Raw genomic sequence first — 10,331 nt, 5'->3', positions numbered from 1 at the left:
AATCCTGTAACATCTCAAACATCCATAGCCAGCTCCTTAGTCTTCATGGATACTGTTAGAATATGGATATTATCAGTGATGGGAATAACCGCGTTACTTTTTTCAGTAATGAGTAATCTAACAAATTACTTTTTCTGTCGTTACAATGCCTTTACTGTTACCAACACACATTAGTGAAGCTACTCACTGATGCTGTGATGCTTGGCTCACACCATAACCGTGACCCAATTTGAAGGGTGCAGCTTCTGAATTTTATTACTTTTGTATAATGACAATAAAGTCTTTCTACTGTATTCTATTCGATTCTACTCCGAAGGCTGGTTTTAAGGCCGCATACATCACTTCCAGTGAAACAAGGCCTGTCCCGTTGAAGTGTTTTAGATGACACAATTTGATTCTGTCAGCTTCTCCTGGAGGCAGCCTGAACAGAGGATGTTAAGAAAGAGGCTTGGAGAGTTAGAACAGTTCTCAGACATGTCTCTTTATTGGTTCAGGCAGGTACAGCTCTCAAGATTCAAGTTGATTCAGCATGATTCTGCCTACGCGGCGTCTCTGTGTGCGTCGGTCATCCCTCGACAACGCGGTCGGCGTTCCCCCACTTATGCACAGAAAAACTGGGTGCCTTTTATACCAGCATAACTGTTGAGTTAACATCTTCATGGAAACATACACAGCAGTTTTGTCCCAACACGTGTCCCATAACAGACTGGCATATGCTAAAGGTTGGAGACACACCCCTTATCTGTCCCATATACATTCACAGTCCATATGACATCATATCCCAACCCCATTGACACTCCAAGGTCCAAAAACATACACAGCATGTAACAGGGCAAATTAACATATGAATGAAACTTTAAAAACACAGGGTAGAAGCCCACAATTCCCTCTCTTGATTACACTATCACGTGTAATCACATTTAAAAATTAAAAGAGACATGTCATATGAGTAAACATCAACTTTAGCCTGAGCTCTCTTTTATTACAACAGATCTCATCAGAGTTTTTGTTATCATAATGCACTTGAACATAATGCATGATCAAAACATGACGCTCGGACAGCAGAATAAGAGGCAAGGAGCACATACTCAGGAAGGTTTCATCTCTATTTAAGTCAAAAGTTAAATCTGTAAGGTTTTAATCAAACCCAGTCATCTATTCAGACCTGAGAATTGAAATTCAGCAAAGAGTAATAAAATCTAAGAAAACAGGAGCATGTGTCAGAGCAGAAGTAAGCAAATCCATTGTATCTGTGTTCTGAGACATGGGATGATGCAACATCCAATTTAACAAAGTATTTTCTTCAAAATGTGTCTTGTTTCAGTTTCAATTGCTTTAGTTGGAAAAATTAAATCACTCTCTTAAGTGGGCTTATCAGTTTAAAAATGTCATTTGTATGTAGCCTTCAAAATTTTACTTTATTTTCTATTGCAGGGTACAGAAGTAGTATAACTTTGGCAATCCCAGTTGCATAAGTATTATCTCTTTTGTCAGACAAGTGTCTCTTTCAGACAACTTGAGTAATATATAACAAGCTTGTTCCTTATAGCAAAATTTACAAATTTTGGTGTTTCTCTTTTGTTCCTTTTGTGCTCATTGTCTCTTATCATATTGTTGGTTGCCAATTTGTTGTATCACGGCTTGTCAATTTGCTTGTCGGCTGTCGGAGGCCAGTAGTAGTATAGATAGAAACTATAACAGAACAGACAAAACAGACAAAATTAGCATAATCAAAAATAAACACTGAAAATTAACATTAAGAATTTCTCAAAAGCATATGGCCTATACTCTCCTTCTATGTTTTTTCACCCTCTCTTCTCCTCCTTCTCTTCTGGAGTCCTAATGGCGGAATATAGTCAGAGTTGTCTCTCAGGGTCTCCGGTTCCAGCAATGTCTGGACTTGGTTGACTTTTCTCCATCTTCATCCAGACTAGAACATGAGTGACATGCCAGTCACTGCCTCAGTTGGTTCTCCCATTACATCATGGTGTAGGATGGTAGCACATTGAAGCACACTGTCCATAGAGAAGACATGAAGTTGACTTGGTACTGGCCTGGGAAGGCTCCACTGCGACCAGGTGTCAAGCGTGGACATAGAACCAGCACAGGCATCTCCAGTCGAGGCGCTCAGATGGGCGCTCAGTGCAGTTGTGTCGAATGATGTGTCCAAGGCAGAACTGTTGACAGAAGTTGAACATGCACTGTGTCAGCTGGTAACAGAGTCGTCTGCAGAGTGGAACCAGCAAACCACAATAGATCATATATGCAGAGCAATCAGTCACATGCTCTCCACGAAACAGCCAAATCTTGACAGGTGAGTGGTAACACTGGGAATGTCCCCTGACCGTGCACTCGTCAGGAGTGTATCCCCAGAGCTCGTAGTAGGAGAGGAACTCTCCAGATCACAGCTGTATAAAGCTGTCGTAGTACATGGGCAGCAAGACTGGTAGAAGACAAGAACATTGGGTGGAAGACTGGTTGTTGCAGAGACTAGTGCAGCACACTTAGTCAGGATGGGGTTAACAGCACTGTCCAGCACAGTATGAGTAGTGATCACAGGCAGGCCACGTCTCTGTGCAGCATGAATGGCTCTCCTCGTGATGGTGAAACCATCTCGGACATGGATGAACTTCATGTCAGGGATCTGACCTTTGAGCAAAGAGTCATAGACCTGCTGACCAGACTTGTCCTTCACAGAGTGAGCAGTGTCCCATTGCTGCTTGGAGATGGACTGACCCTTCAGTGACTCCACACTGAAGTCGTTGGTTTTAGGGGACATGATGAAAAAGACCACCAGAGTCACATCACTGCAGTGCAGCTTCTGTAGGTAGTTGAGGTGAAACAAAGACTCCAGGCAGATGTCAGCTCCTTTGTTGAAGAACTCGTAGCATCTGGTGATAAAGAAAAACAGAGTCTCGTCCAGGTTAAAGTTCAAATGTCCACAGAAGTGTCCTCACACAACTTCTGGGTTTGCTTTTCTGGTGACGTGAAAGTTCTGGAACTTGTGGATGGCTGAGAACTTCTTTGACATTTGAGACCTGTCAGCCTCTTCTTCAAGCGCTTTTCAGAAAACCATCAATTGAATTAATGAGACAAATGTGATACATTGGGACATTGTGGCATCTCATAGTATTCTTTCATTAAATTGCATTTTCAAATATTATTTACCATGAATTGAATATTGTGTAAGTATTGAAACATCAAGTCTGTTATTTTGGTAGAGTGGTATCAAATTTATTCTCATTTTGCAGTTTGTTTTCTCTTTTTCAAAAATAGCTAGAATGATTTTATTTGAGAGGGATTGTTTCCTTCTCTCATGTTATCACTTCCTGTCCTCAGATCAATTTCTAAAAAGAAAATTTAACTTAGCTGAAATTTGAAATCTCAATTTAGAAGCCAGCATTGCCTCGTTGCAGTTCCAATGAAGATAATTTATTTAGAATTAACAATTTTAGTATTCACTTCTAATAACAGTTAATATCGCAATCCTCAATCCTTAATTAATTAAAGCAGGTTTCATAGGAAAATTCATGCTCATAAGAATAATACTGAGATCAAAAAAATAAAAATGCGAGTGAAGTCCAGGTTTGGATAAACTAAACTAGGAAAAGCAGAAATAAAACAAAGCTAAACCAAGAATAAACTAGGATTAAATCAGAACTAAACTAGTACTAATTCAGGATCAAAGCAGATCCAACTCAGACCTAAACCAAGACCAGATCAATTGTAAACCATATTTAAATTTGGATTGAATTTATAAACCAGCATTGAATCAGAACCAAACCAAGACTAGACCGGGTCCTAATCAGAACCAGAACACTAGTCGCTTCTGTTCAACACTACAAAACCTAAATCTGATCCATGGAAGCTACAAAAATATGAATTCATTTTGGCGGTAAACATTAAGAGACTACATTCAGTCAAATAAACTTCTGTTATGAACCGTGTTAACTGAAAACTTCTAAAACATATGTATAAAAGTAAGAATACACAGAGCAGGATTGGTGCTAAATCCGGATTGAGAATACATTTAAAAAATAGGCAATTTATTAGGTATAGCAGTTTTTAAACAATTCATAAATGTATATCCTGTAGAGGTGATCTCAGATAATAGCCCCTTAGTTTTTTTTATATCGAAAGTGATCTAAAAAAGTGGGAAACAAATTTTTGAAACTTATTTGCCAGGATGTTTCGTCTCCTCTTAGTGGAATAATTCTCATTTAGAAATGACAGTAATTCAAAGAAATCAAATAGAGATGTACACAGTTGACTTTTCCTAATCCTAATTTAAATTTTAATATCACAGAGGATAAAGTAAAAAGGCCAATGATAAATCAAAAGTTAAAAAAGCCACTGGATTTTAATAATTGTCTAATAAACTGCTGAAACAGCTTGGTATGTCCCAGTAATCTAAAGTTTTTTATTTACTTGTTTTAGGTTTTGTACTCTCTGACTGGCAAAAATCTATTATCAAACCAATTCTAAAGTTTTCAACTGCAGATCCTCGAGTCCCCATGAACTACGGAGGCATCAGGCTTACTAGTTGTATGTATAAGTTTATTCTAATGTTCTTTACTGAGAAACTGGTCAGTTATCTGGAATCCTTTAATATATATATTGGCAGAGGAGCATAACGCATTTTAGGAAAAAAAGAACCTGTATAAATCACATATAATATTAGAAAACAAGAGGGAAACCCTACTTTTATTTGTTTTATTGACTTTCAGAAAGCCTTTGACTATGTAAATGAGAACCTGTTTTATTTTCAGCTGTTACATATTGATATTGACGTCAGATTTATGATTCAGTCTAGGCTATATTTAACATTTATTTTGATAAGCATAAACAAAAGTAACACAATGAAACTTTATAAAAAACAAAATTAAGAACATATATCTTAATTAAAAACAGTTTTAGACCTAAGATATTTGTCACTGTGAACCTTATGTGTGTGTCTGTGTGTGTACATATGTGTACATGCTCAGCTGAAGTGTGGGACTTTGCCCCTGGCTCTCCCTCTCTGGAGCAACACACATGCTCTGTGCATTGTCTAATGTGTCTTACTGTCTGTTTACTGTCTGATGAGGAGAAACTGAAGCATTTGTTTAATTGCAATGTTTTCAAATTGGCTTGGTTTATATTGAAAGTCTGGGACCTACATAAGAGGACACTTTACGTTTGATGCGCAAATCTGTCTGCTTATTGTTTTACGTGTCTTATAAGCCCATGTGAGCTGGGCACCAACTACACAGTGTATGACACTAAAAGTAAACTAACTCTAAACTAAAAACTGTATAAATGTAATAAGAGATTACTGCACGAGAGACCTCAACTAATATTGGAACTGTTAAACAATGTACAGATTATTAATTTCAAGAATGTTTTTTCTAATTTGGACTCAAAATAATGACAACATTTTTGGTAACATTCTATCCCAGGATGCACTCATCAACCAATCACATCCACAAAATATATGTCTACCTGCTATCAATCAACACTCATCCATCCTTCACACACTTAAGAAGATGTTGAATTTAATAAAAAATGTTCCATCAACTGATTTCACACATGCCTATTGTTTAAACGTGAAAGACTTTATCAATTTAATCGTAACAAAGGGTTATTACTAAATTCAAGGCAATAATGTCAATTAAATTCAAAGTAAATTGTCACGCCCCTGCCTGTGACCTGAGTCTTCCTTGTGTGGATGTGGGCGGAGTCTGCTGGGAGCACCTGCTCTCCATCTGCAATCAAGCCTGCTACAAAGGCCCAGCTCTCCAGCCAGACTCTGCCAGATTGTTTCGTCTACCTGATGGTGATCTACCAGTCGGCTCACTTTTTGTTCTACGTCGCTTCCTGTTACTTACCTGCATTTTTGTATTTCCTAGTTCCCGCTGTGGAAGACTCCGGCATTCCAGCTCCTGGCTCCTCGCTCCTCCACTGCCTATCCTGCCTCGTCAATAAACCTTTGTTTCCTTTTTGCATTTTTGCCCTCGTTCTGAGTCTGTTTTTGGGGTCCACTCCAGTGGTACACAACATAAATGTTGTTTTATGACTACTCAAAGCTTCTCTTTTACCAATTAACAACATTATTTGGAATTTCTCGACAATATTATGTTTCTTTAACCATAAATAGAATATAAAAGCTACAAGGAATTTTAATCAGTACTAAGTTAATAATACCAGGTTAGAATTTAGAAAAACAAGCAAATTCAAAAGAGGTTAAAGTTACTCTATTACTTGAATACAATTAAACATACTTAATAACTTTTAAACAGAACATTTTCAAACAAATCCAAGGCATTTCTCAAGAGTGTATCAGTCTGTTATCTCCCTACACACCAACTCACATCACACGTCACCACGTCACAAGAACAGCCTCACACAACAGCAGTAAACAACAAGCACCGACAGGAAAACACATACAAAAATGTCCTTACAACCACAACACAACAACGATAGTTTATACTATGCCAACCAACGGGCAACTTAGAATGCATCCCAAGACAAAAATGATATAAAAAATACAGTGTCTTTAACATTTTAGCAATATTTAGTGTTTTATCTAAAATCATAAGGGACAGAAATAACGGTGATTAAATGTAACCTGTATCTAATACAGACTTTTATTTTAGTGGACTTTTATTTTAGCAACTTTATTTTGGAGACTATTTGCTCATAATTCATCTTTGCATTTCATTTTACTTTTAATACATTTATAATAATCAACATATTTGACTGCTGGTTGTTATTATACCCTGTGCTCCTTTAATGAACTTTTATTGTCTTATTTAACATCCTTAGCCTAGCCTCAAAATTAACAGTTTTAAAGCATAGCCAAAACTTCTCTTCCAGATATTTTAACATGCCATATTCATTTTGATCCTTTAATATTTTAGCGACATTAGATTAATTTAGACGGACACAGGTTGACTCAGTTATTTTAGTGTTGGGAGGGTCACTTTTAAAACATATTCCCCTACAGATTACAGATTACAGATTACATAGCCCAGAATTTTAGTTTGTAACGTGACCCTTTTAAATTACTTAAAGTAACTTTATCTGAATACTTTGAATTACTTGATATTATCTTGGTTTTAAAACTACATAAATGGAGCAACCACATCCTGCAAATTCTTTTTTGTTCTCTTTTAATTGTTGATCCTAAATTTCCACAGATGAGCAACTGTTTTCTTATAAAATAACAAGAGACCAGAATATCTTGGCGTGGAATGTTTTATCTACTTGAAGACAATAAAACCTCAGTTTTTCCTTAAGCCTATTGAAATTATTGATAGAAAAATGCTTCCTATGTGAGTTTACTGCCGCTTCACTGTTATTGTACTGTTTGGTATCTTATCTTTGTTTAGACCTGGTCTAGTCCTGATTTAGACTCGGTTCAGTCCCAAATGTAAAAACAGGAAAATACTGCAAGTCATTTATTTCATTTTTAACAAAGTAACTGTAATCCAGTTACCACTCATTGAGACAGTAACTGTAACTGAGCACAGTTACTCATAATTTGTACTCTGATTACATAATGCTGGTACTCGTGAACTGGTTACTTCTTTAACTATTTCATGGTTATATCAGATTCACTAATAACATTTATTAAAGTTATTAAACTTATTTGACTTGTTTCTTGTAAACGTGGCTTTTAGTGCTACAAATTTTAAAGTTAAGACAGTTACAATTTTTAAAGGTTACTTATTTCTTAGTTGCTCATGTGTTGCCAATGGGGAGGGCGACACACTCTCTGCTTCGCAGGGTTCACTTGTTCTATTGACCTTCGGTCAATTGTCATAATTTCATGTTCATTTGAACAGGCTCGTTTCTTTTAGACCTTCGGTCATTTATAATTTCATGTTCATGTTATATTTTACTTGAACAGGTTCGGTTTCTTTTTAGAGCTCATAATTTAAATAAAAACCACTAATACTTTTGTCATAACAATTTAGATTTTATTTTACAGTAGGCCTACTGTTTTTTAATCGGTTCTACTCTTTTGTCTCTATATTAAATCTGACTCCTTTCCTCGCGTTCTACTTTTTGTGCGCAACTTAAGTTTTTTATTCTTTTTTTAATATAAATTCCATTAAAAGTTTTGTTTTTCTTCTGCGAAAAAGTTTAACCACAGACATATATTTTCTTATAAAACAGCCTTTTTTCTCTCTTCGTGAAGGCATTTTCCAAACACGGGACTTTATCAATTACTAACTTTGTTAATTATGCTTTATCTGATTAAAGCCTAAACATACTATTAATTTTGTTTTCAATCTCAATTAACATACTTCTGGCTTATTTTCTATGTGAAGCCTTTTAACACGGATTCCAGCTTTGCTTTTTTTGGTCCATGAAGCTTAACATGCTATAATTAGTCTGTATTATTTACTCAAATTAATATTACCACAAAAGTCCCAATAAGCACATCACATCAATTCAAGAGACTGAAATTCTGACCTTTTCCTTGAACCGAGCGCTCTCTGTCACGTGCGTATTAGGATTTCCGTGAAGGGGAACGTCTTGACCTTTGGCCTCCAGGAGTCTCTTCGGAACCACATCAGGATCACGTCGCGGGTCACCAAATTGTCAGCTTCTCCTGGAGGCAGCCTGAACAGAGGATGTTAAGAAAGAGGCTTGGAGAGTTAGAAAAGTTCTCAGACATGTCTCTTTATTGGTTCAGGCAGGTTCAGGTCTCAAGATTCAAGTTGATTCAGCATGATTCTGCCTACGCGGCGTCTCTCTGTGCGTCGGTCGTCCCTCGACAACGCGGTCGGCGTTCCCCCACTGATGCACAGAAAAACTGGGTGCCTTTTATACCAGCATAACTGTTGAGTTAACATCTTCATGGAAACATACACAGCAGTTTTGTCCCAACACGTGTCCCATAACAGACTGGCATATGCTAAAGGTTGGAGACACACCCCTTATCTGTCCCATATACATTCACAGTCCATATGACATCATATCCCAACCCCATTGACACTCCAAGGTCCAAAAACATACACAGCATGTAACAGGGCAAATTAACATATGAATGAAACTTTAAAAACACAGGGTAGAAGCCCACAATTCATTAAAGGGTTAGTTAGGGAAGTTAAGATAGCAGCGGTTTCTTTGATTATGATCGAGGAGAACAACCCCAAGTTAAGTCACAGTTCTTTTTACAGGGACACCATACATTTCAGAATAACCAGACACCTCTGAGAAATCTCTGACACAATTAATCAAAACAAATTGGACCAAAAAGATCATAAATTGGTCCTTTTGAGATATGTCATTTGTAAAAGTGAAAATGATATGGACTGACCAGACAGCATAGCTTTATTCCTCGTTGGATGCTAATCCTGGGGGGTGGTGCATATAACATTTTGACAGAACTATTACAGTGTTTGTATAGTGTTTGGATTGCAGCAATAAAACGCTTTCCAAAGGGAAATGTTTCCAGACTTTTTATCATAAATTGGTGAGTGACCATGTCAAACGCCTTATAGAAATCTACAAATAAAACAAGAATGACCTCTCTGATATATTCATTATAGTCCATCAGGTCTAACATGAGTCTAACATTATTTGATACTTCTACCTGTGTAGTAGATACATGTTATACCTCGTGTAGACCACTAGGTGGCAGTATAGGCTGAAGGTTGAGAAAATGTGTCAGTTGTTCCCGGTTACTGTTGAACTGTGATCGAGTAACGTTCAGTAAAAAACAAAGTCATCTACAACCTGTTGTCCGCTCATCCTTCATTAACAAGGATATTACAACCTGTCATAAAACTTGACTGTTCTTCAACAGTGTACCTGCAGTCCTGACTTAAGCCTCTTGGCAAAGATTGATGCAAATATTTTGGTGTCATTGTTTCACAGAGTGACTGGCCTCCAGTTTTCTAGATTTAGTTTATTCGTTTTGGGTTGAATAAGGCTTTGGGGGGCCACGTGATGCAGCGATGGTAGACAAACGCTAGTTTGGAGCCTCTCCGGTAAATTTCCTTTGAAAACACTTATACAACTTTGTAATCGCGGTGGTCTACACCTGTTTACGTTGATAAGCTGCACAATGGATTTGAGATTGAAAAATAAGCAAGCTAACTCCACAAACGTGAGCGATCCACCGTCCGAAGACGACTTGCATCAAGACGCTAGCAAGATGGCTCATGAGCACGTGTTATTACCTATGGACATTACACTTGTACTCCAGGAGATACGTATTGGAAATCAAGCCCTGAGCGACAAACTAGACATCAAGAAGACAGAGATCAACGATTCAGACGACAGAGATCAAGGTCACTTGATGTCATGTCTTATAGCTTGGTATGATGTAATAGGAT

General features: G+C 37.3%; 1 pseudogene; it reads right to left on the bottom strand.

The window, feature by feature from the left end:
* Positions 1 to 2,001: 2,001 nt before the first annotated feature.
* Positions 2,002 to 3,084, bottom strand: LOC129407886 (glycogen [starch] synthase, liver-like; annotated as a pseudogene).
* Positions 3,085 to 10,331: the final 7,247 nt, after the last annotated feature.

This window comes from Boleophthalmus pectinirostris, unplaced genomic scaffold (genome assembly GCF_026225935.1).
Source record: "Boleophthalmus pectinirostris isolate CB_2022bp ecotype Guang Dong unplaced genomic scaffold, ASM2622593v1 HiC_scaffold_14, whole genome shotgun sequence".
In the NCBI taxonomy this organism is placed as follows: Eukaryota; Metazoa; Chordata; class Actinopteri; order Gobiiformes; family Gobiidae; genus Boleophthalmus; species Boleophthalmus pectinirostris.
Note: the sequence above shows the minus strand (reverse complement) of the source record. Positions and strands in the feature narration are given on the sequence as shown.